The 25,095-nt window shown below is 46.5% G+C and overlaps 1 long non-coding RNA gene across 1 annotated transcript; it reads right to left on the bottom strand.

The window, feature by feature from the left end:
* Positions 1-1,659: 1,659 nt before the first annotated feature.
* On the bottom strand, positions 1,660-12,559 carry LOC138658112 (uncharacterized). The gene is made up of 2 exons (XR_011317349.1): positions 12,390-12,559; positions 1,660-1,919 (listed from the first exon to the last, which is right to left on the bottom strand). It is a non-coding gene; the product is annotated as an uncharacterized lncRNA (long non-coding RNA).
* Between the last annotated feature and the right edge of the window lie 12,536 nt (positions 12,560-25,095).

Below are 25,095 nucleotides of genomic sequence, written 5' to 3'. Positions count from 1 at the left end.
CGGACCTTAGCGATCACCTATCCTGTGGAGCCCATGGATCGGTGATAACTTGTTTCAACCAAAGATCCCTTTAATGTAAACTACCGTAATTGTACATCACAGTTATGGGGGTGCACAGTAGATGTGCATGAGCCGCCTGTGTTTTACATCCGATGCTCCACTATAATGGGGATAACGACTGACATATATTTGCATATAGCTGTAGGGTGGGCCCCTAGAGTCCATTCCCCCTGTGGTCCCCAGACACTCCAGTCCGAGCCTGCTTTCCGTTGTTGCACACTTTTTCTCCGCTGATACTTTAATTGCCTCTGCAGCGTCTCCTCCTATTCTGATACTTTTCTTGGCACCGACCATCAAAGGCTCCATGTTTATTGTATTATTCAGTAAATAAAGTGGGAGCGGAGCCGCTGCCAGCAATAATCAGCAGAGGATTCGGGGAGGATGTGTACTGGCAGATCACCAGCCTGATGGACTGAGAACCAACGGGTCATGGGGGATCCGCGGTCCGGGGATGCACGTATCTCTGTATATAAATGACTGGTGAAACACAATCAATAGAGTCACATAGCAGAATAATGCCCAGAAAACATCGTAGTATCTAATCCTATCCTGTGTGATACTGTCTGCTGAGCTGTGTATCCAATCCTGTCCTGTGTGATACTGTCTGCTGAGCCGTGTTTCTAATCCTGTCCTGTGTGATACTGTCTGCTGAGCTGTGTATCTAATCCTATCCTGTGTGATACTTTCTGCTGAGCTGTGTATCTAATCCTATCCTGTGTGACACTGTCTTCTGAGCCATGTATCTAATCCTATCCTGTTTGATACTGTCTGCTGAGCTGTGTATCTAATCCTTTCCTGTGTGATACTGTCCGCTGAGCCTTGTATCTAATCCTATCCTGTGTGATACTGACTTCTGAGCCATGTATCTAATCCTATCCTGTTTGATGCTGTCTGCTGAGCCGTGTATCTAATCCTATCCTGTGTGAAACTGACTGCTGAGCCGTGTATCTAATCCTATCCTGTCAGATACTGTCTGCTGAGCCATGTATCTAAACCCATCCTGTGTGATACTGTCTGCTGAGCAGTGTATCTAATTCTATCCTGTGTGATACTGGCTGCTGAGCCGTGTATCTAATCCTATCCTGTCAGATACTGTCTGCTGAGCCATGTATCTAAACCCATCCTGTGTGATACTGTCTGCTGAGCCGTGTATCTAATCCTATCCTGTGTGAAACTGACTGCTGAGCCGTGTATCTAATCCTATCCTGTCAGATACTGTCTGCTGAGCCATGTATCTAAACCCATCCTGTGTGATACTGTCTGCTGAGCCGTGTATCTAATCCTATCCTGTGTGATACTTTCTGCTGAGCCATGTATCGAATCCTATCATGTGTGATACTGTCTGCTGAACTGTGTATCTAATCCTATCCTGTAAGATAGTCTGCTGAGCTGTATCTAATCCTATCCTGTAAGATACTGACTGCTGAGGTGTGTATCTAATCCTATCCTGTGTGTTACTGTCTGCTGAGCCGTGTATCTAATCCTATCCTCTGTGATACTGTATGCTGAGCCGTGTATCTAATCCTATCATGTCTGATACCACCTAAGAAAACGACTCCATAGTAATAATCCCTTAGAGGCAGAGATGAGACGTGTGTGGATGAGATACATATAATTGGGGCTGTGGTACACACTCTGTAGTGAATATGGCGCATACAGTTCTCTGACATTAGATCTCTTCCCGCGGTGATCTGCTGGTTCTTTCACCTTCCATCTTGAATGATGATGTAATCGTGATGTCACTGGTGACCGTGGCTGTTCTCCCTCTAGTGTTTCGGCTGCTCCGGGAGGTGGCACAGAATCCACGCTGCTGGGGACAAGAGGCCGAGGGACAAAACTGAAAACCCCACAATGGTTTCCTGCAAGAACAAGAGCAGATGATTTTCATACGTAGTTATGAGCGTGCGAGCGACCACGGTCAGGCCAGAGCGAGCGCTGCTGGGTGTCACTCACACATTGTAACCAGCCATTGTAACCTCACCGGCTGATTTTAACTTATGCTACTTTCACACTAACGTCGGACTCGGCCCGTCGCAGTGCATCGGGCCGAGGTTCCGACGCTAGCAGTGAATGCGCCGCACAACGGGGGCAGCGGATGCATTTTTCCTGCGCATCCGCTGCCCCATTGGAGGTGGGGGCGGAGTTCCGGCCGCGCATGCGCGGTTGGAAAAAGCGGTCCGTCTGCAGCAAAAAACGTTACATGTAACGTTTTTTGCTCCCGGCGGTCCGCCACAAAACGGCGCAACCGTCGCACGACGGTTGCGACGTGTGTCAATGCGTCGCTAATGTTAATCTATGGGGCAAAAACGCATCCTGCAAACAACTTTGCAGGATGCGTTTTTTCCCATAAACCATGCATTGCGACGTATTGCAAAAAACGCCAGTGTGAAAGTAGCCTTACTTTGTTTCAATATTCATTGACAGCAAGCAGCATGTTTCCCATCACTAAAGAGTTAATACATTAGATCTAAGAAAAACATGTAAGAACCTTTCATTGTCTATGGACGGTCAGAGGTCGAGGAGTACAGCGTATAACAATCTCCACTATCCCCGTAGTCATGAAGGCAGCACCCATGGACAGATTCCTCAGCATTCTACCAGCACAATAGGTGCTGAAATTTACTTTAGTTCACCTTCCAGCATGCATTGATCCTGCCATTGTCCATGGCTTCCCTGCTACGAACAGGAAGCGTGCCTCTTTGCCATGTCTGTATGCAGTGTGATAGACTGGAGAGCAAGTGCAGAAAGATCAACCCCTGCCCATTTCCTATAAAGAAAGACTGGCCATTAAATCCCGTAGAAGGACAAAACCCCTCCGCCACAATAAAGAAACAAAGTCCTGACCTCTACTCCTTATACAGAGGAAGTCCCGCCCCATCTTCTTATACAGAAGTCCTGCCCATACTTCTTCTACAGAGGAAGTCCCGCCCCATCTTCTTATACAGAAGTCCTGCCCATACTTCTTCTACAGAGGAAGTCCCGCCCCATCTTATACAGAAGTCCTGCCCATACTTCTTCTACAGAGGAAGTCCCACCCCATCTTCTTATACAGAAGTCCTGCCCATACTTCTTCTACAGAGGAAGTCCCGCCCCATCGTCTTATACAGAAGTCCTGCCCATACTTCTTCTACAGAGGAAGTCCCGCCCCATCTTCTTTTACAGAAGTCCTGCCCATACTTCTTCTACAGAGGAAGTCCCACCCCATCTTCTTATACAGAAGTCCTGCCCACACTTCTTCTACAGAGGAAGTCCCGCCCCATCTTCTTATACAGAAGTCCTGCCCATACTTCTTCTACAGAGGAAGTCCCGCACCATCTTCTTATACAGAAGTCCTGCCCACACTTCTTCTACAGAGGAAGTCCCACCCCATCTTCTTATACAGAAGTCTTGCCCATACTTCTTCTACAGAGGAAGTCCCACCCCATCTTCTTATACAGAAGTCCTGCCCATACTTCTTCTACAGAGGAAGTCCCACCCCATCTTCTTATACAGAAGTCCTGCCCATACTTCTTATACAGAGGAAGTCCCACCCCATCTTCTTATACAGAAGTCTTGCCCATACTTCTTCTACAGAGGAAGTCCCGCCCCATCTTCTTATACAGAAGTCCTGCCCATACTTCTTATACAGAGGAAGTCCCAGCCCATCTTCTTATACAGAAGTCCTGCCCATACTTCTTCTACAGAGGAAGTCCCGCCCCATCTTCTTACACAGAAGTCCTGCCCATACTTCTTCTACAGAGGAAGTCCCGCCCCATCTTCTTATACAGAAGTCCTGCCCATACTTCTACAGAGGAAGTCCCGCCCCATCTTCTTATACAGAAGTCCTGCCCATACTTCTTATACAGAGGAAGTCCCAACCCATCTTCTTATACAGAAGTCCTGCCCATACTTCTTCTACAGAGGAAGTCCCGCCCCATCGTCTTATACAGAAGTCCTGCCCATACTTCTTCTACAGAGGAAGTCCCGCCCCATCTTCTTATACAGAAGTCCTGCCCATACTTCTTATACAGAGGAAGTCCCAACCCATCTTCTTATACAGAAGTCCTGCCCATACTTCTTCTACAGAGGAAGTCCCGCCCCATCTTCTTATACAGAAGTCCTGCCCATACTTCTTCTACAGAGGAAGTCCCGCCCCATCTTCTTATACAGAAGTCCTGCCCATACTTTTACAGAGGAAGTCCCGCCCCATCTTCTTATACAGAAGTCCTGCCCATACTTCTTCTACAGAGGAAGTCCCGCACCATCTTCTTATACAGAAGTCCTGCCCATACTTCTACAGAGGAAGTCCGACCCCATCTTCTTATACAGAAGTCCTGCCCATACTTTTACAGAGGAAGTCCCGCCCCATCTTCTTATACAGAAGTCCTGCCCATACTTCTTCTACAGAGGAAGTCCCGCACCATCTTCTTATACAGAAGTCCTGCCCATACTTTTACAGAGGAAGTGCCGCCCCATCTTCTTATACAGAAGTCCTGCCCATACTTCTTCTACAGAGGAAGTCCCGCCCCATCTTCTTATACAGAAGTCCTACCCATACTTCTTCTACAGAGGAAGTCCCGCCCCATCTTCTTATACAGAAGTCCTGCCCATACTTCTTCTACAGAGGAAGTCCCGCCCCATCTTCTTATACAGAAGTCCTGCCCACACTTCTTCTACAGAGGAAGTCCCGCCCCATCTTCTTATACAGAAGTCCTGCCCATACTTCTTCTACAGAGGAAGTCCCGCACCATCTTCTTATACAGAAGTCCTGCCCACACTTCTTCTACAGAGGAAGTCCCACCCCATCTTCTTATACAGAAGTCTTGCCCATACTTCTTCTACAGAGGAAGTCCCACCCCATCTTCTTACACAGAAGTCCTGCCCATACTTCTTCTACAGAGGAAGTCCCGCCCCATCTTCTTACACAGAAGTCCTGCCCATACTTCTTCTACAGAGGAAGTCCCGCCCCATCTTCTTATACAGAAGTCCTGCCCATACTTCTTCTACAGAGGAAGTCCCACCCCATCTTCTTATACAGAAGTCCTGCCCATACTTCTTATACAGAGGAAGTCCCACCCCATCTTCTTATACAGAAGTCTTGCCCATACTTCTTCTACAGAGGAAGTCCCGCCCCATCTTCTTATACAGAAGTCCTGCCCATACTTCTTATACAGAGGAAGTCCCAGCCCATCTTCTTATACAGAAGTCCTGCCCATACTTCTTCTACAGAGGAAGTCCCGCCCCATCTTCTTATACAGAAGTCCTGCCCATACTTCTTCTACAGAGGAAGTCCCGCCCCATCTTCTTATACAGAAGTCCTGCCCATACTTCTTATACAGAGGAAGTCCCAACCCATCTTCTTATACAGAAGTCCTGCCCATACTTCTTCTACAGAGGAAGTCCCGCCCCATCTTCTTATACAGAAGTCCTGCCCATACTTCTTCTACAGAGGAAGTCCCGCCCCATCTTCTTATACAGAAGTCCTGCCCATACTTCTTATACAGAGGAAGTCCCAACCCATCTTCTTATACAGAAGTCCTGCCCATACTTCTTCTACAGAGGAAGTCCCGCCCCATCTTCTTATACAGAAGTCCTGCCCATACTTCTTCTACAGAGGAAGTCCCGCCCCATCTTCTTATACAGAAGTCCTGCCCATACTTTTACAGAGGAAGTCCCGCCCCATCTTCTTATACAGAAGTCCTGCCCATACTTCTTCTACAGAGGAAGTCCCGCACCATTTTCTTATACAGAAGTCCTGCCCATACTTCTTCTACAGAGGAAGTCCGACCCCATCTTCTTATACAGAAGTCCTGCCCATACTTTTACAGAGGAAGTCTTGCCCCATCTTCTTATACAGAAGTCCTGCCCATACTTCTTCTACAGAGGAAGTCCCGCACCATCTTCTTATACAGAAGTCCTGCCCATACTTTTACAGAGGAAGTCCCGCCCCATCTTCTTATACAGAAGTCCTGCCCATACTTCTTCTACAGAGGAAGTCCCGCCCCATCTTCTTATACAGAAGTCCTGCCCATACTTCTTCTACAGAGGAAGTCCCGCCCCATCTTCTTATACAGAAGTCCTGCCCATACTTCTTCTACAGAGGAAGTCCCGCCCCATCTTCTTATACAGAAGTCCTGCCCATACTTCTTCTACAGAGGAAGTCCCGCCCCATCTTCTTATACAGAAGTCCTACCCATACTTCTTCTACAGAGGAAGTCCCGCCCCATCTTCTTATACAGAAGTCCTGCCCATACTTCTTCTACAGAGGAAGTCCCGCCACATCTTCTTATACAGAAGTCCTGCCCATACTTCTTCTACAGAGGAAGTCCCAACCCTGCTCCTTATAAAGAGAATACAGTCTCGTCCCACTCTTATTCCTTAGACAGAGGAAAAAATTCCCACACCTACTCCTTATAGAGAAAAAGATCCACCCCTATTCCTTATACAGAGGAAAAGTCCCATCCCTATTGTAACAACCCTGCCGGTATCACTGCATGGCCTTCATTCCCCGCCTGCCTGTTACATCAACTCACTCACCCAGTGCCATGCTGTGAGATCTGTCTGCTGCCAGCTCCATGCTATGTGCTCCATGGCCGCTTACTCAGTGTACACTTCCTGGCTGTGTGCATAGGGGGCAGAGCCAGCAACTCCGGATTCTTATTGAGCCTGTGTGCACCTCCCTAAAGTGTCCCTGGCCAATGGCCTCTGATACTTAAGGCATCCTCACCCATTGGAGGATGCCTGAGCAAACTATTTCCCTCAGTTAGCATTTGCTGCTGAGCTGTCAGGTCGTGTCTGTTTCCTGTCTCTGATGGCTGCAATACGCAGGCCTTTATCTGTGTTCTGTCTGTGTCTCTGTGTATACCACCCAGTGGGGCGTCGTACCCTGGTCTGAATCTGTGTTCCATTACTTCTGTGTCTGAACTCTGGTCTGTTCCTGTTCCTTCTTTGTTTACCATTCTCACTCTGCTGTGTTTATTTCTATGTTTCCTCTCTGCTCTGCTTGCCACAATCAGTGGTTCTGCATCTCTCTGCTGTGCGCCCACAACCTGCGGTTCTGTGCCTCTCAGCTTTGCTTGCCACAACCTGTGGCTCTGCACCCTCTAGCTGTTGGCGTTGCCTCCTGCGGTCTTGGCTCCGCCTCCATTGGCTCCGTTCTTGGCTCTGCCTTCTCCTCTGCTCTTGGCTCTGCCTTCTCTGCCAGAGTGCCCGACTGTCTGCCTGTATCTCTGTCAAGCCAGTCTGCCCATCAGGGCCTCTGCCGTACCCGTTCGCCAGCCAGTGTCACAGCCCTGCCTGCCTATGTCTTGTCCCTGGTGGGATCAGCATCCACATTCAGACTCCACCCTGGAGTGGTACCTGGTAGCTTCCTATTGCACAAGTCTGACCTCACCATCAGAGGTTCTAGCGAACACCTAGGAAGCTACTTAGTTACGCCCCTTCCAGGGATGTTTGGTCTGTGGTCCAGTGGGGCCGCACGCCCGCGCCAACCAGTCTCGACGTGAGCGTTACACCTATTCATTACAAAGAGAAAAAGTCCTGCCTCGTCTCCTTATATAGAGAAAAAAATCTGGCCCCTACTCCTTATACGCCAAAGCCCTGCCTCATAGTGACAAAGCTCCGCCTCCTGTAATCCATGTTGATGTCTCGGCTGCAGACGGATCACAGTAAATTACACAGAAGGGCGACACCTAGTGGTTGACACTTTTTAGGGATTTTTTTGGCTTCAATGCTTAGGCCGTGAGATAATTCGGATCGTTTAAAATCATTGATCAGTGACCATTGAAGACATAGTGAATTTCTGGGGGAGTCTCTAGAAATATCATTTGCATCCTGTGACAAGATGACAATTTCAGTCACATTTTACAGAAAAATCACAGATTACAACACATCCTCCACCCGAGAAATCCTTAAATAAGGGAATTTCCACTAGAAAGTAGAAATGCAAATGGCTCGCACAACAAAGATGGTGTATATCACAGGTGTGCGGGTGTATAACTATATGTAGCAGAGGCGGTATATATCACAGGTGTGTGGGTGTATATCTATATGTATCGTTTCTGACCCCACTCACCCTCTGTCTGCTATTACTGTGTTTGTTTGTTTTTCCTTCCTGCATGTTTTCTCACCTTAATTCCTTGATGCCAACACATAGTTGGCTTTATCTGTCCATTTGGATCTGACTATTTCCTGTATGTATTTTTGCTTCTGACTTCTAATTAATCCCCTCCTGTGTTTGTGATTAGTCTCCCTGCTGCCCCTCCCTCCTGATCACACCTGGCCTATATCATGTGCACTTAGCATGTTATAAATTCAGAGCCGCAGGTTTGTCTGGACCGTGGTCTGTCTCCATAAGGATGGCTCTAAAAGGATAAAGCTGAAATATGCCAGAAATGATCCAGAAGTGAACAGAAGGTACGACTAACCACTGTAAATAAAAGTATTAATCTTCTTTCTCTTTCCTCTAGACTTACTCATCAGCTGACATAAGCTCTAACAGTTGTGGCTCCATTACTCCTCACTCTCCTTCGCTATCCCCAAACCCCAGCACCCTCTAACCAAGTAATAATCTCTCCCCACCTGACCTCCTCCGCTGACATGCTCCTCATCCTCAGATCTCTCCTAATAAAACACAAAAAAAACAAGCCGCCCTTCTCCCACCTGCTCTGTCTTTCTCTGCTTCTCCTCACTGCTGGCGACATATCTCCCAATCCTGGACCGCCACAGCTCATACCTCCTATTACCCCCTCCTATCGCTCCCAACCTAATATAAATTCTCGAAATCTTGTCCACCTCAAATCCGTGCCTTTGACGCCCACCACGCTGCACCCTCTCTCTGGATCACTATGGAATGCCCGCTCCATCTGCAATAAACTCCACGTGATTCACAACATCTTTACCTCTCATAATCTCATAATCCTTCCTTTCTGGGCATCACTGAAACATGGCTGACACCCTCTGACACAGCCTCCCCTGCTGCACTATGTTACAGTGGAGGCCACCCAATCCCACCTCTACCCTGCCTTATCCTCCTATCTTTTGAAGTCCACTCTGTCTGCATCTACTCCCCCTACAGCCTCAAAATGGCCATCATATACCGACCTCCATGCCCGACCACTGCCTTTCTTGACAAATTCTCCACCTGGCTCCTTCACTTTCTGTCTGCTGATATTCCCACCATCATCATGAGTGACTTCAACATCCCCATTGACACCCACCAGTCAGCAGCCGCCAAACTCCTGTCCCTTACTTCATCTTTTGGACTTAATCAGTGGTCCTCCTCAGCCACCCACACAGACGGACACACATTAGACCTAGTCTTCACCCGTCTCTTCTCCCTATCTAACTTCACAACCTCCCCTCTCCCTCTGACCACCATCTACTCATTTTCTCATCCCTGGCACAATAACATTACTAACTAGCTTCGGCAAGTGTCCAGAATTGCAGAAAGGCGTTGGAAGAAAACGCATTCACAAGATGATTTTACTGCATTCAAACAAGCATCACTCACATTCAAATCAGCTCTCACCTCTGCTAAACAAGCCTATTTTACATCCCCTCTATCTTCTTTATCCCACAATCCCAAACAGTTGTTCAACACTTTTAACTCCCCCCTCCACCCACCACTGCCCCATCCAAATTCCCTAATCTCTGCCGAGGACTTTGCCATGTACATCAAAAGTAAGACAGACCAAACAAGGCAAGTCTTTGTTGACAAACCAGCACAACCCCTTTGTATGCTAGACCAATGCCCTAAGGCTACGTTCACATTAGCGTTTTGCGTGTTTGCGTCGGGCGACGCAGCGGCGACGCATGCGTCATGCGCCCCTATATTTAACATGGGGGACGCATGGACATGCGTTGTGCTGCGTTGTGCGACGCATGCATTTTTTTTGCCGCAAGCGTCGGGCGCAGAAAACGCAACAAGTTGCATTTTTCTTGCGTCCAAATTTCAGCAAAAAAGGACACATGTGTTGCAAAACGCAGCGTTTTTGCGTGCATTTTGGTGCGTTTTTATTTGCGTTATGCGTTGTGTCGCCGACGCAGCGGCGCACAACGCAAGTGTGAACGTAGCCTAACCCCATAACTTCCCTTTCCAAAATCACTGAAGGAGAGCTTGCTCATCTTCTCTCCAAATCACCTCACCACTTGTGCGCTTGACCACATCCCATCCCACCTCCTCTACAACCTCACCACTACACTAATCCCATCCCTAGCCCATCTCTTCAACCTATCACTAACTTCTGGTACCTTCCCCTCTGCTTTCAAACATGCCACAATCACCCGTATTCTCAAATATTCTCAAAAAGCCATCCCTTGACCCAAATGCTATGTCCAGCTATTGCCCCATATTTTTGCTCCAATTTGATTCCAAACTCCTTGAGCAGCACGTCCATGCTGAACTTTCCTCTCACCTTGCATCTAAAGCTGGGGTCACATTGCGTTATGTGGCCGCGTTTAACGGACTACGTTACACCGCGGCATAACGCGGTGTAACGTAGTCCGTTAACGCCGCCATACCCTGTAATGGCGAACGCATTGCTAGCGCACGCCCACATTGGGCGTGCGCTAGCGATGTGCCGTCATTTGAGTGATGGACCGCGATCTGCGCTAGCGGGATCGGCTAATGCGATCCCTTTTGGGACATTGCGTTAGCGCAGTCCGTAGCGCTATGCGCTAAATGGACTGCCCTAACGCAATGTGACCCTAGCCTAACTCTCTCTTCGACAACCTACAATCTGGCTTCCGTCCCCACCATTCCACTGAGACTACCCTGACCAAAATTACTAACGACCTACTTACAGCCAAAGCTAACAGACAATTCTCTATACTCCTCCTTCTAGACCTGTCCTCTGCCTTCGGCACAGTTGACCACTGCCTCCCACTACAGATCCCCTCTTCCTTTGGTGTCAAAGACCTTGCCCTATCGTGGATCTCCTCATACCTTACCAACCGTGCATTTAGCGTTTCCTACTCCCATACTACCTTTTCATCTAGCCCCCTCTCTGTTGGTGTCCCTCAAGGATCTGTCCTAGGTCCCTTACTCTTCTCAATCTATATACTTGGCCTGGGACAACTCAAAGTCCTATGGATTCTAGTACAATCTATATGCTGATGACACTCAGATCTACCTCTCTGGCCCAGATGTCACCTCTCTACTCTCCAGAATCCCAGAGAGTCTATCAGCCATATCCTCCTTCTCCTCTCGCTTCCTCAAGCTCAATGTGGACAAATCTGAACTAATTATCTTTCCTCCATCTTGCATATCTTCCCTACCTGATCTATCAAAATTAATTAAATCACACTTTGCCCTGTCCCCGAAATCCGCTGTCTCAGAGTAACCCTTGACTCTGCCTTATCCTTCAAATTGTACATCCAAGCTCTTGCCACCTCCTGTCGCCTCCCGCTCAAAAATATTTCCAGAATCTGTCCTTTCCTCAACCCTCACTCTACCAAAATTCTTGTGCATGCCTTAATCATCTCCTGCCTCGACTACTGCAACATCCTGTTCTGTGGCCTACCATCTAACACTCTTGCACCTCTTCAGTCCGTCCTTAACTCTGCTGCCCGACTAATTCATCTCTCTCCTCGCTACTCCTCTGCTTCCCCTCTTTGCAAATCCCTTCACTAGCTCCCAATTTCCCAGGGTATCCAGTTTAAACTACTAACACTGACCTACAAAGCCATCCATAACCTTTCTCCTCTGTATATTGCCAAACTCTTCTCTCAATATCTTCCCTCACGTAATCTCCGGTCCTCCCAGGACCTCCTTCTCTCCTCCTCACCCAATCGCCTCCAAGACTTCTCCCAAATATCTCATCTGGAATTCTGTGCCCCAACACATCCGTTTATCCACATTTGGATCCTTCAAAAGAAACCTGAAAACCCACCTCTTCAAAGAAGCCTGTAATGACCACGCTTGCCACCTCAACACCATTGGAGCTATTGCAACCCCCGACCTACTGTCTCCTTCCCCATAATCCTGTAGATTGTAAACCCGCAAGGGCAGGGTCCACTCCTCTCTGTATCAGTCTGTCATTGTTAGTTTTGTTTACTGTAAGTGATGTTTGTATTTTGATGTAACTGCTTCACATGTACAGCACCATGGAATTAATGGTGCTATATAAATAGATAATAATAATATTTAGCATGGCCGGTGTATATCACAGGTGTGCAGGTATATATCTATATGTAGCAGAGACGAGTTTGCCAGTCTCATATCACAATGTGTCACCTCTGCTTTTACATAGGACTGCAAGCAAGCCTGAAGAAACTTATCAATGGTGTCAAGCAGTAGAGTGCAAACCCAGCTCTGCTCCACCTATAAAAGAATATAGAGAGATACTCACAAATAGTCCAACCTCCTTCTTAGGGGGCTTGGTGTGATACCTGCCAGGGGTCTTCAAAGTGATGGATGACCACCATGGCCCCCTCAGAATGGCTCTGTAGACTCCGGCGGACATGGTGCTGTCACTAGTGGTGGATCCCTGTATGATGTGACTTCCCAGAGATGTGGGAAATGGATGGAAGGAGCAGAAGCTCGGCCCCCCCTCGCCGGACCCCACTGATCATCCGGTGACTGACACTAATAATAATTTCATTCATTATGTCATTGTGCGATGCTGGAGAAAAGATAAAAGCCCTCCGTGCCGGGGGGGGGGTAGCAACTGCCCTCAACATGAATATTAATAAACAGCCGCTGCAGTCCTATGTAAATCTCCGTGTAATTTCTGAACCAGTCTCACTGACTTTGCAAAAACTTTGTAGCATTAAGAGTTACCGAGTAATAACTGTGCAGTTACCGATGAGGAAAAGAGCGAACGTTCATTCAGGAGGAGGATTCACAGGAAATTATCCCAGAGAGTCTGAAAAATCAATTGTGTAACTAGTGACCCACTCTGCGCGGTTTCCAGCACCTCTGCTTGCTGACAATGACTTACACCTGGAGGAGGCCATCATCTGACCCAGCAGCAGTTTTCGAACATTGGGGACAACTTACTAACCTCCTCTAATTTTTAGGTGGCATAAATCTTACTCTGGGCGCCAAATTTATTAAGGGGCTTCGATATTTGGTGCTGACAGTTAAGAATGCATTGGTGCTTTTTTTGTGTGCATTTTACTCAAACGTTTTAAGCATCACAGGAGAGGGGATAAATGAGGGGTCCGACTTCTAGAAACCCCGGTGATCGTGAAGATGGAGGTCCCAAAGTCAGCTGTGTCAGGGGAGCAGCTGTGAGACCCCTGCTCCAGTAGTTGCTTCTCCAGCTGTCCAATAGAAGGGACTTTGGGACCCCTGTTCTTGGATCTGGAGGGGACCCTAGAATTCAGACTCTCGGTGATCAGACATTTATCACCTATGCTGTAGATACTATATACTGGTTATGTACTGCCCCTCTATACTGGACTGGGTATGTACTGCCCCTATATACTGAACAGGGGATATACTGCCCCTATATTATGGACTGGGTATGTACTGCCCCTATATACTGGAATGGGTATGTACTGCCCCTATATGATGGGCTAGGTATGTACTGCCCCGATATACTGGAGATGTACTGCCCCTCTATACAGGACTGGGTATGTACTGCCCCTATATACTGGAATGGGTATGTACTGCCCCTATATGATGGGCTAGGTATGTACTGCCCCTATATACTGGGACTGGATATGTACTGCCCCTCTATACTGGACTGGGCATGTACTGCCCCTGTCTACTGGACATGTAGATACTGTCCCTATATACTGGACATGTACTGTCCTTATACACTGGACTGGACATGTACTGCCCCTATATACTGGACATGTACGTACTGTCCCTATATACTGGACATGTACATACTGCCCCTATATACTGGACATGTACTTCCCCTATATGATGGCCTGGGTATGTACGCCCCTATATACTGGACTGGGTATGTACTGCCTCTATATACTGGACATGTACTGCCCCTATATACTGGACTGGGCATATACTGCCCCTATATACTGAACTGCACATGTACTGCCCCTATATACTGGACTAGACATGTACTTACCCTATATACTGGACTGCACATGTACTGCCCCTATATACTGGACTGGACATGAACCCCCATATACTCCTGTTGCCTCCAGGTCAAAAATATTTCCAGAATCCGACCTTTCCTCAACCCTCACTCTACCAAAATGCTCGTGCATGCCCTAATCATCTCCCGCCTCGACTACTGCAACATCCTCCTCTGTGGCCTACCTTCTAACACTCTCGCACCCCTCCAATTTGTCCTTAACTCTGCTGCCCGACTAATCTCTCTCCTCGCTACACTCCTGCTTCCCCTCTTTGCAAATCCTTTCACTGGCTCCCAATTTCCCAGCGTATCCAGTTTAAACTGCTAACGCTGACCTACAAAGCCATCCATAACCTTTCTCTTTCATATGTTTCCAAACTAATCTCTCAATATCTACCTTCACGTAATCTCCGGTCCACCCAAGACCTCCTCCTTTCCTCCATGCTTATTCGCTCCTCACTCAATCGCCTCCAAGACTTCTCCCGAATATCCCCCATCCTCTGGAATTCTGTGCCCCAACACGTTCAGTTATCCACTACATTTGGATCCTTCAAAAGAAACCTGAAAACCCACCTCTTCAAAGAAGCTTACAGCCTGTAATGACCACATGGCCATCTCAACACCATCGGAGCTACTGCATCCCTCGACCTACTGTCTCCTTCCCCACAATCCGGTAGAATGTAAGCCCGCAAGGGCAGGGTCCTCGCCCCTCTGCATCAGTCTGTCTTTGTTAGTTTTGTTTACTGTGATATTTGTATTTTGATGTAACCCCGTCTCATGTACAGCACCATGGAATTAATGGTGCTATATAAATAAATAATAATTATAATACTGGACTGGACATGTACGTACTGCCCCAATATACTGGACTGGACATGTACTGCCCCTATATAATGGACTGGGCATGTACTTCCCCTATATGATGGACTGGGTATGTACTGCCCCTATATACTGGACTGAGTATGTACTGCCCCGTATACTGAACTGTGTATGTACTGCCCCTATATACTGAACTGGGTTTGTACTGCCCCTATATACTGAACTAGGCATGTACTGTCCCTATATACTGTACATCTACATATTGCCCCTAAATACTGTACTGGGCATGTACTGCCCCTTTATGATGGACTGGGTATGTACTGCCCCTATATACTGGAATGGGTATGTACTGCCCTTATATACTGGACTGGACATGTACTGCCCCTATATACTGGATATGTACTGCCCCTATATACTGGACATGCACTACCCCTATATGCTGGACTGGACATGCACTGCCCCTATATACTGAACTGGACATGCACTGCCCCTGTGTGCTGGATTGGACATGCACTGCCCCTATATACTGGACATGCACTGCCCCTATATACTTGACTGGACATGCACTGCCCCTATATACTGAACTGGACATGCACTGCCCCTGTATGCTGGATTGGACATGCACTGCCCTTATATACTGGACATGCACTGCCCCTATATACTGGACTGGACATGTACTACCCCTATATACTGGACATGCACTTCCCCTATATACTGGACTGGATATGTACTGCCCCTATATACTGGACTGGATATGTGCTGCCCCTATATGCTGGACTGGACATGTACTGCCCCTATATACTAGACTGGACATGTACTGCCCCTATATACAGGACTGCACATGCACTGCCCTTATATACTGGACTGCACATGCACTGCCCCTTTATATTGGACTGGACATGATCTGCCCCTATATACTGGACATGATCTGCCCCTATATACTGGACTGGACATGAACTGCCCCTATATACTGGACATGCACTGCCCCTATATACTGTACATGTACTGCCCCTATATACTGGACTGGACATGCACTGACCCTATATACTGGACTGGACATGCACTGCCCCTATATACTGGACTGGACATGCACTGCCCCTATATACTGGACTGGACATGCACTGCCCCTATATACTGGACTGGACATGCACTGCCCCTACAATATATACTGAACTCGACATGCACTGCTCCTATATACTGGACATGCACTGCCCCTATATACTGGACTTGACATGCACTGCCCCTATATACTGGACTGGACATGCACTGCCCCTATATACTGGACTGGACATGCACTGCCCCTATATACTGGACATGTACTGCCCCTATATACTGGACTGGATATGCACTGCCTCTATATACTGGACATGTCCTGCCCCTATATACTGGACTGGATATGCACTGCCTCTATATACTGGACATGTACTGCCCCTAAATACTGGACTGGACATGCACTGCCCCTATATACTGGACATGCACTGCCCCTATATACTGGACTGGACATGCACTGCCCCTATATACTGGACATGTACTGCCCCTATATACTGGACTGGACATGCACGGCCCCTATATACTGGACATGCACGGCCCCTATATACTGGACATGCACTGCCCCTATATACTGGACTGGACATGCACTACCCCTATATACTGGACATGTACTGCCCCTATATACTGGACTGGACATGCACTGCCCCTATAAACTGGACTGGACATGCACTGCCCCCATATACTGGACATGCACTGCCCCTATAAACTGGACTGAACATTTACTGCCCTTATATACTGGACTGAACATGTACTGCCTCTATATACTGGACATGTACGTACTTTCCCTATATACTGGACATGTACATACTGCCCCTATATACTGGACATGTACTGTCCCTATATACTGGACATGTACTGTCCCTATATACTGGACATGTACTGCCCCTATATACTTGACATGTACTGTCCCTATATACTGGACATGCACTGCCCCTATATACTGGACATGCACTGCCCCTATATACTGGACATGTACTGCCCCTATATACTGGACTGGACATGCACGGTCCCTATATACTGGACATGCACGGCCCCTATATACTGGACATGCACTACCCCTATATACTGGACTGGACATGCACTACCCCTATATACTGGACATGTACTGCCCCTATATACTGGACTGGACATTCACTGCCCCTATAAACTGGACTGGACATGCACTGCCCCATGTACTGGACATGCACTGCCCCTATATACTGGACTGAACATTTACTGCCTTTATATACTGGACTGAACATGTACTGCCTCTATATACTGGACATGTACGTACTTTCCCTATATACTGGACATGTACATACTGCCCCTATATACTGGACATGTACTGTCCCTATATACTGGACATGTACTGTCCCTATATACTGGACATGTACTGCCCCTATATACTGGACTGGACATGCACGGCCCCTATATACTGGACATGCACTGCCCCTATATACTGGACTGGACATGCACTACCCCTATATACTGGACATGTACTGCCCCTATATACTGGACTGGACATGCACTGCCCCTATATACTGGACTGAACATTTACTGCCCTTATATACTGGACTGAACATGTACTGCCTCTATATACTGGACATGTACGTACTTTCCCTATATACTGGACATGTACATACTGCCCCTATATACTGGACATGTACTGTCCCTATATACTGGACATGTACTGTCCCTATATACTGGACATGTACTGTCCCTATATACTGGACATGTACTGTCCCTATATACTGGACATGTACTGTCCCTATATACTGGACATGCACTGTCCCTATATACTGGACATGCACTGTCCCTATATACTGGACATGCACTGCCCCTATATACTGGACATGCACTGCCCCTATATACTGGACATGTACTGCCCCTATATACTGGACTGGACATGCACGGTCCCTATATACTGGACATGCACGGCCCCTATATACTGGACATGCACTACCCCTATGTACTGGACTGGACATGCACTACCCCTATATACTGGACATGCACTGCCCCTATATACTGGACTGGACATTCACTGCCCCTATAAACTGGACTGGACATGCACTGCCCCATGTACTGGACATGCACTGCCCCTATATACTGGACTGAACATGTACTGCCTCTATATACTGGACATGTACGTACTTTCCCTATATACTGGACATGTACATACTGCCCCTATATACTGGACATGTACTGTCCCTATATACTGGACATGTACTGTCCCTATATACTGGACATGTACTGTCCCTATATACTGGACATGTACTGCCCCTATATACTGGACTGGACATGCACTACCCCTATATACTGGACATGTACTGCCCCTATATACTGGACTGGACATGCACTACCCCTATATACTGGACATGTACTGCCCCTATATACTGGACTGGACATGCACTGCCCCTATAAACTGGACTGGACATGCACTGCCCACATATACTGGACATGCACTGCACCTATATACTGGACTGAACATGTACTGCCTCTATATACTGGACATGTACGTACTTTCCCTATATACTGGACATGTACATACTGCCCCTATATACTGGACATGTACTGTCCCTATATACTGGACATGTACTGTCCCTATATACTGGACATGTACTGTCCCTATATACTGGACATGCACTGCCCCTATATACTGGACTGGACATGTACTGCCCCTATAAACTGAACAGGGGATATACTGCCCCTATATTATGGACTGGGTATGTACTGCCCCTATAAACTGGACTGGACATTCACTGCCCCTATAGGAAGATGCCCAGTCTACACCAGAGGGGCACAGAACGAGGTGCTGGGGGGCAGCTTGGACTTAATAGGACCTAGCAGCGGACCCCCATTAGTGTGACACATCACACACATATGACTGAGCGGCCGACTCTAAATACGATTATTTACAAGAAATGGAAGCAGCTGTTTGGCAGCCATCTCTTTCCATGACCTCGGACACGTTACCAGATGGAGCTGAGATGGGGAACATTCTGCACATTTCTGGTCCCTTCATGTAACCACATTGTGCATGAGAACAGACTGAGCGATGCGCTGTTCCAACTCTGCTACATGCGGTCCCACACAACGTCTTAAAGGGCCACGTACCCTATAGCCGGCAATGGCAGCCTGTGATCCTGTCACATACGCCCTGCAGATAGGAGACATAAAACAATGATTATGGGGGAATTCATTCATCTGGAGGAGGGATATCTTTTCTCCTTAAATGGCTGAAAACAGAGAGCAACAGACACAGCACACTATGTCTTAGGCCGGCGTCACACTTGCGAGTTTTACGGACGTAAGAGCGCAGAATCTACGTCCGTAAAACTCGCAAAAAATACGGCACAATTATTCTCTATGCCCCTGCTCCTATTTGCCGTATTTTACTGATCAGTATTATACGGCTTTCTACGGCCGTACAAAATCGCAGCATGCTGCGTTTGTCACCGTACTGCGCAAGAAATACGCCAATGAAAGTCTATGGAAGCGTGAAAAATACGGATTACACACGGACAAGCAGTGTGGCTTGCGAGAAATACGCAGCGCTGTTAGAGAGAAAAGCCGGTAATTCAGTGCGGTGTACAGTAAAATCACACTGACAGCTTACAGTAGAATAGGTAGAATAAATGTGTACACATAGAATAGGTATATATATATATATATATATGTCAGTGAGACACATATATGTATATATATTAATATTTATTCCAGCGCTAGACAGCTTGAAAGCCGGTAATTCAATTACCGGCTTTTTCCTTCTCCTTCCTAAAACCCGACATGATTTGAGACATGGTTTACATACAGTAAACCATGTCTTCTCTCCATTTTTTTTGCAGATTCCACACTACTAATGTCAGTAGTGTGTATCTGCAAAATTTGGCCGTTCTAGCTCTTAAAATAAAGGGTTAAATGGCGGAAAAAATTGGCGTGGGCTCCCGCGCAATTTTCTCCGCCAGAGTAGTAAAGCCAGTGACTGAGGGCAGATATTAATAGCCTGGAGAGGGTCCACGGTTATTGGCCCCCCCCTGGCTAAAAATATCTGCCCCCAGCCACCCCAGAAAAGGCACATCTGGAAGATGCGCCTATTCTGGCACTTGGCCACTCTCTTCCCATTCCCGTGTAGCGGTGGGATATGGGGTAATGAAGGGTTAATGCCACCTTGCTATTGTAAGGTGACATTAAGCCTAATTAATAATGGAGAGGCGTCAATTATGACACCTATCCATTATTAATCCAATACTAGTAAAGGGTTAAATAAAACACAAACACATTTTTTAAAATTATTTTAATGAAATAAAAACAATGGTTGTTGCAGTATTTTATTCAACGCCCAATCCAGTCACTGAAGACCCTCGTTCTGTGAGTAAAAAAACATAATAAACCAACAATATACTTACCCTCCGCAGATCTGTAACGTCCAACGATGTAAATCCTTCTGAAGGGGTTAAAACATTTTGCAGCAAGGAGCTGTGCTAATGCACGCTGCTCCTCGCTGCAAAACCCCAGGGAATGAGGCTAAAAATAGATCAATGATCTATATTTAGCTTCATTTGCGGTGAGGCGCCCTCTGCTGGCTGTTCATAGATCGTGGGAAATTACCTAGGTAAAGCCAGGGAGCTTTCTAGGTAATTTCCCACGATCTATGAACAGCCAGCAGAGGGCGCCTCACCGCAAATGAAGCTAAATATAGATCATTGATCTATTTTTAGCCTCATTCCCTGGGGTTTTGCAGCGAGGAGCAGCGTGCATTAGCACAGCTCCTTGCTGCAAAATGTTTTAACCCCTTCAGAAGGATTTACATCGTTGGACGTTACAGATCTGCGGAGGGTAAGTATATTGTTGGTTTATTATGTTTTTTTACTCACAGAACGAGGGTCTTCAGTGACTGGATTGGGCGTTGAATAAAATACTGCAACAACCATTGTTTTTATTTCATTAAAATAATTTTAAAAAATGTGTTTGTGTTTTATTTAACCCTTTACTAGTATTGGATTAATAATGGATAGGTGTCATAATTGACGCCTCTCCATTATTAATTAGGCTTAATGTCACCTTACAATAGCAAGGTGGCATTAACCCTTCATTACCCCATATCCCACCGCTACACGGGAATGGGAAGAGAGTGGCCAAGTGCCAGAATAGGCGCATCTTCCAGATGTGCCTTTTCTGGGGTGGCTGGGGGCAGATATTTTTAGCCAGGGGGGGGCCAATAACCGTGGACCCTCTCCAGGCTATTAATATCTGCCCTCAGTCACTGGCTTTACTACTCTGGCGGAGAAAATTGCGCGGGAGCCCACGCCAATTTTTTCCGCCATTTAACCCTTTATTTTAAGAGCTAGAACGGCCAAATTTTGCAGATACACACTACTGACATTAGTAGTGTGGAATCTGCAAAAAAAATGGAGAGAAGACATGGTTTACTGTATGTAAACCATGTCTCAAATCATGTCGGGTTTTAGGAAGGAGAAGGAAAAAGCCGGTAATTGAATTACCGGCTTTCAAGCTGTCTAGCGCTGGAATAAATATTAATATATATACATATATGTGTCTCACTGACATATATATATATATATATATACCTATTCTATGTGTACACATTTATTCTACCTATTCTACTGTAAGCTGTCAGTGTGATTTTACTGTACACCGCACTGAATTACCGGCTTTTCTCTCTAATATATGTGTCTACTGACATATATATATATATATATATATATATATAGACAGTATATATATATTTTCTTTTCTTTTTGGGACACATGGATCACTTCTATAGCGGTATGTTGGTTTTGCTAGCCTGCGAGAAAACCACGCAGTACGGATGCCATACGGATTACATACGGAGGATGCCATGCGCAAAAAACGCTGACACACCCTGCCTACGGAGGAGCTACGGACCACTTTTTTCGGGACTTTTCAGCGTATTACGGCCGTAATATACGGACCGTATTGTTTTACGCTGTGTGTGACGCCGGCCTTAGACTGTAAAGACCCCCAACAGATTTATCCACAGACTGGTGTCCGATAACAACTCCCATGGCTTATTAGGATATGATGGGAGTGAAAGTCCCACAAGTGAGCCATCCGCAAAGTGAATTCATAGAAAAATATTAAAAGAGCAACACCAGGCGGACAAAAACGAAACCACAGCATAAAAGGATTAGCTATACGACTCAGCAGACAGTATCACCAGTGGTGGATTAGATACACGGCTCAGGAGACAGTATCACCAGGGGTGGATTAGATACACGGCTCAGCAGACAGCATTACACAGAATAGGATTAGATACACTGCTCAGCAGACAGTATCACACAGGATAGGATTAGATACACAGCTCAGCAGACAGTATCACACAGGATAGGATTAGATACACTGCTCAGCAGACAGCATTACACAGAATAGTATTAGATACACAGCTCAGCAGACAGTATCACACAGGATAGGATTAAATACACGGCTCAGCAGACAGTATCACACAGGATAGGATTAGATACACAGCTCAGCAGACAGCATCACACGATAGCATTAGACAAACAGCTCAGCAGACAGTATCACACAGGATAGGATTAGATGCATGGCTCAGCAGACAGCATCACACAGGAGAGAATGAGGCTATGTGCACATGTTGCGGATTCTCTGCGGATCCGCAGCGTTTTTGAGGTGCAGAAACGCTGCAGATCCGCAATTGATTTACATTACAATGTAAATCAATGAGAAAAAAAAAATGCTGTGCACACTTTGCGGAAAATCCGCTGTGGAAACGCTGCGGTTTAAAAGAAGTAGCATGTCACTTCTTTTTTTGCGGATCTACAGCGTTTTTGTACCCATTCCATTATAGAAAACCGCAGGGGTAAAAAACGCAGCAAATCCACAAGAAAACCGCAGCAAAAACGCACAAAAAAACCTTAACAAATCCGCAGGTGCGCTTTCTGCCAGGAGAGGCAGAATCCGCACCAGAAATTCCTAAGCCTAATCCGCAACGTGTGCACATAGCATTAGATGCATGGTTCAGCAAACAGTATCATACAGGACAGGACCGGACTGGGACTAAAATTCAGCCCTGGCATTTGAAGTTACACATGCCCACTTGTCACATGGTGACTGTATAATATCTTTGTACACTTGTAGGCAGGGCCGGTTTTAGGCAAAGTGGGGCCCTAGGCAAAGTTTAAAATGGGGCCCCAAATGCTAACATATTGCACATCACACAGAAGCATTTCGGTTGTATTTACATGCGCTGATCTCAGGCCGCTAAATGAGTTTGAGCGACAATACTGAAGATGTTCAACACTTGTTTCCCGGCCTCTTTCCACCAGCTGAGGAATAATGATGGGACAGAACCATCACTAATAGATCACTAAGGGTATGTTTCCACATTCAGGAAACGCTGCATGTTTGATGCTGCGTAGAGCTGCAGCGTCAAACACGCAGCGTCCAGATGTTACAGCATAGTGGAGGGGATTTCATGAAATCCCGTCTCCACTATGCATTAAAAGACGCATGCGGCAGACCCGCGGAAATGGACATGCGGCGCATCTTTTCAGAACGCAGCATGTCCTTACATTGCAGAAACAACGCAAGGACAGCGCAGGTGACCTGCCAGTGACCTCAGGTGCAGAATTGGTCAGGATTTTATCTGAGTAAAATCCTGACCAAATGCTGATGCAATCCTGAACGTGGACGCATACCCTAACAGATCACCATACAGTATCATGTTATCAGCAGCACATCTACAGTTTACGCTGGCGATGTGCTGCTGAGAACAATGATTTTTGTTCCAGCAAAAACAATCTGAATATGCAGCATTTTACTTGTTTAGTAAAATATACCCCATAGTCCTCCATATATTATAATGTGCACCACAGTCCTCCATATAGTATAATACACTCCCTATAGTCCTCCATATATTAAAATACACTGCTCAGTCCTCCATATAGCATAATACACTCCTCATAGTGCTCCATATAGTATAATGCACCGCCATAGTCATCCATGTAGTACAATTCACTTCCCATAGTATAATGCACCCCATAGTTCTTCATATAGTTTAACGTATTCTCCATAGTCCTCGATACAGTATAGTGCAGCCCACATATAGTATAATGCAGCCACCACCCTACAGAATATAATGCAGCCACCCCAGAGTATAATGCAGCCACCCCATAGAATAGAATGCAGCCCCCCTCCCTCATACAGTATGATGCAATCACCCCTCAAAGAATATAAATATAATACAGCCCCCCATAGAATATAATGTAGCCCCTAATAGAATATAATACAGCCCACCACCCCACAGAATATAATGCAGCCCCATCAAAGAGTATGATGCAATCATCCCTCATAAAATCTAATACAGCCCCCAATAGAATATAATATAGCCCACCTCCCCATAATATATAATGGAGCCCCCATATAATATAATGCAGCCCCCATATTATATAACACAGCCTTCCCCATAGAATATAATATACCCCCATAGTATATAACACAGCCTCCCCTATAGAATATAATATTCCCCTTATAGTATATAGCAAAGCCTGCATAGTATATAGCACAACCAGCATAGTATATAGCACAACCCGCATAGCAGATAACACAGCCCACTTAGCAGTATACAGCACAGCCCATTTAGCAGTATACAGCACAGCCCACTTAGCAGTATACAGCACAGCCCACATAGCGATATACAGCACATCCCACTTAGCAGTATACAGCACATCCCACTTAGCAGTAAACAGCACATCCCACTTAGCAGTATACAGCACATCCCACTTAACAGTATACAGCACATCCCACTTAGCAGTATACAGTACATCCCACTTAGCAGTATACAGCACATCCCACTTAGCAGTATACAGCACATCCCACTTAGCAGTATACAGCACATCCCACTTAGCAGTATACAGCACATCCCACTGAGCAGTATACAGCACAGCCCACTGAGCAGTATACAGCACAGCCCACTGAGCAGTATACAGCACAGCCCACGTAGCAGTATACAGCATGCCCACGTAGCAGTATACAGCACGCCCACGTAGCAGTATACAGCACAGTCCACATAGTAGTATACAGCACAGCCCACATAGTAGTATAGAGCACAGCCCACATAGTAGTATACAGCACAGCCCACATAGTAGTATACAGCACAGCCCAC

Source organism: Ranitomeya imitator, chromosome 1 (assembly GCF_032444005.1).
Source record: "Ranitomeya imitator isolate aRanImi1 chromosome 1, aRanImi1.pri, whole genome shotgun sequence".
NCBI lineage: Eukaryota > Metazoa > Chordata > Amphibia > Anura > Dendrobatidae > Ranitomeya > Ranitomeya imitator.
Note: the sequence above shows the minus strand (reverse complement) of the source record. Positions and strands in the feature narration are given on the sequence as shown.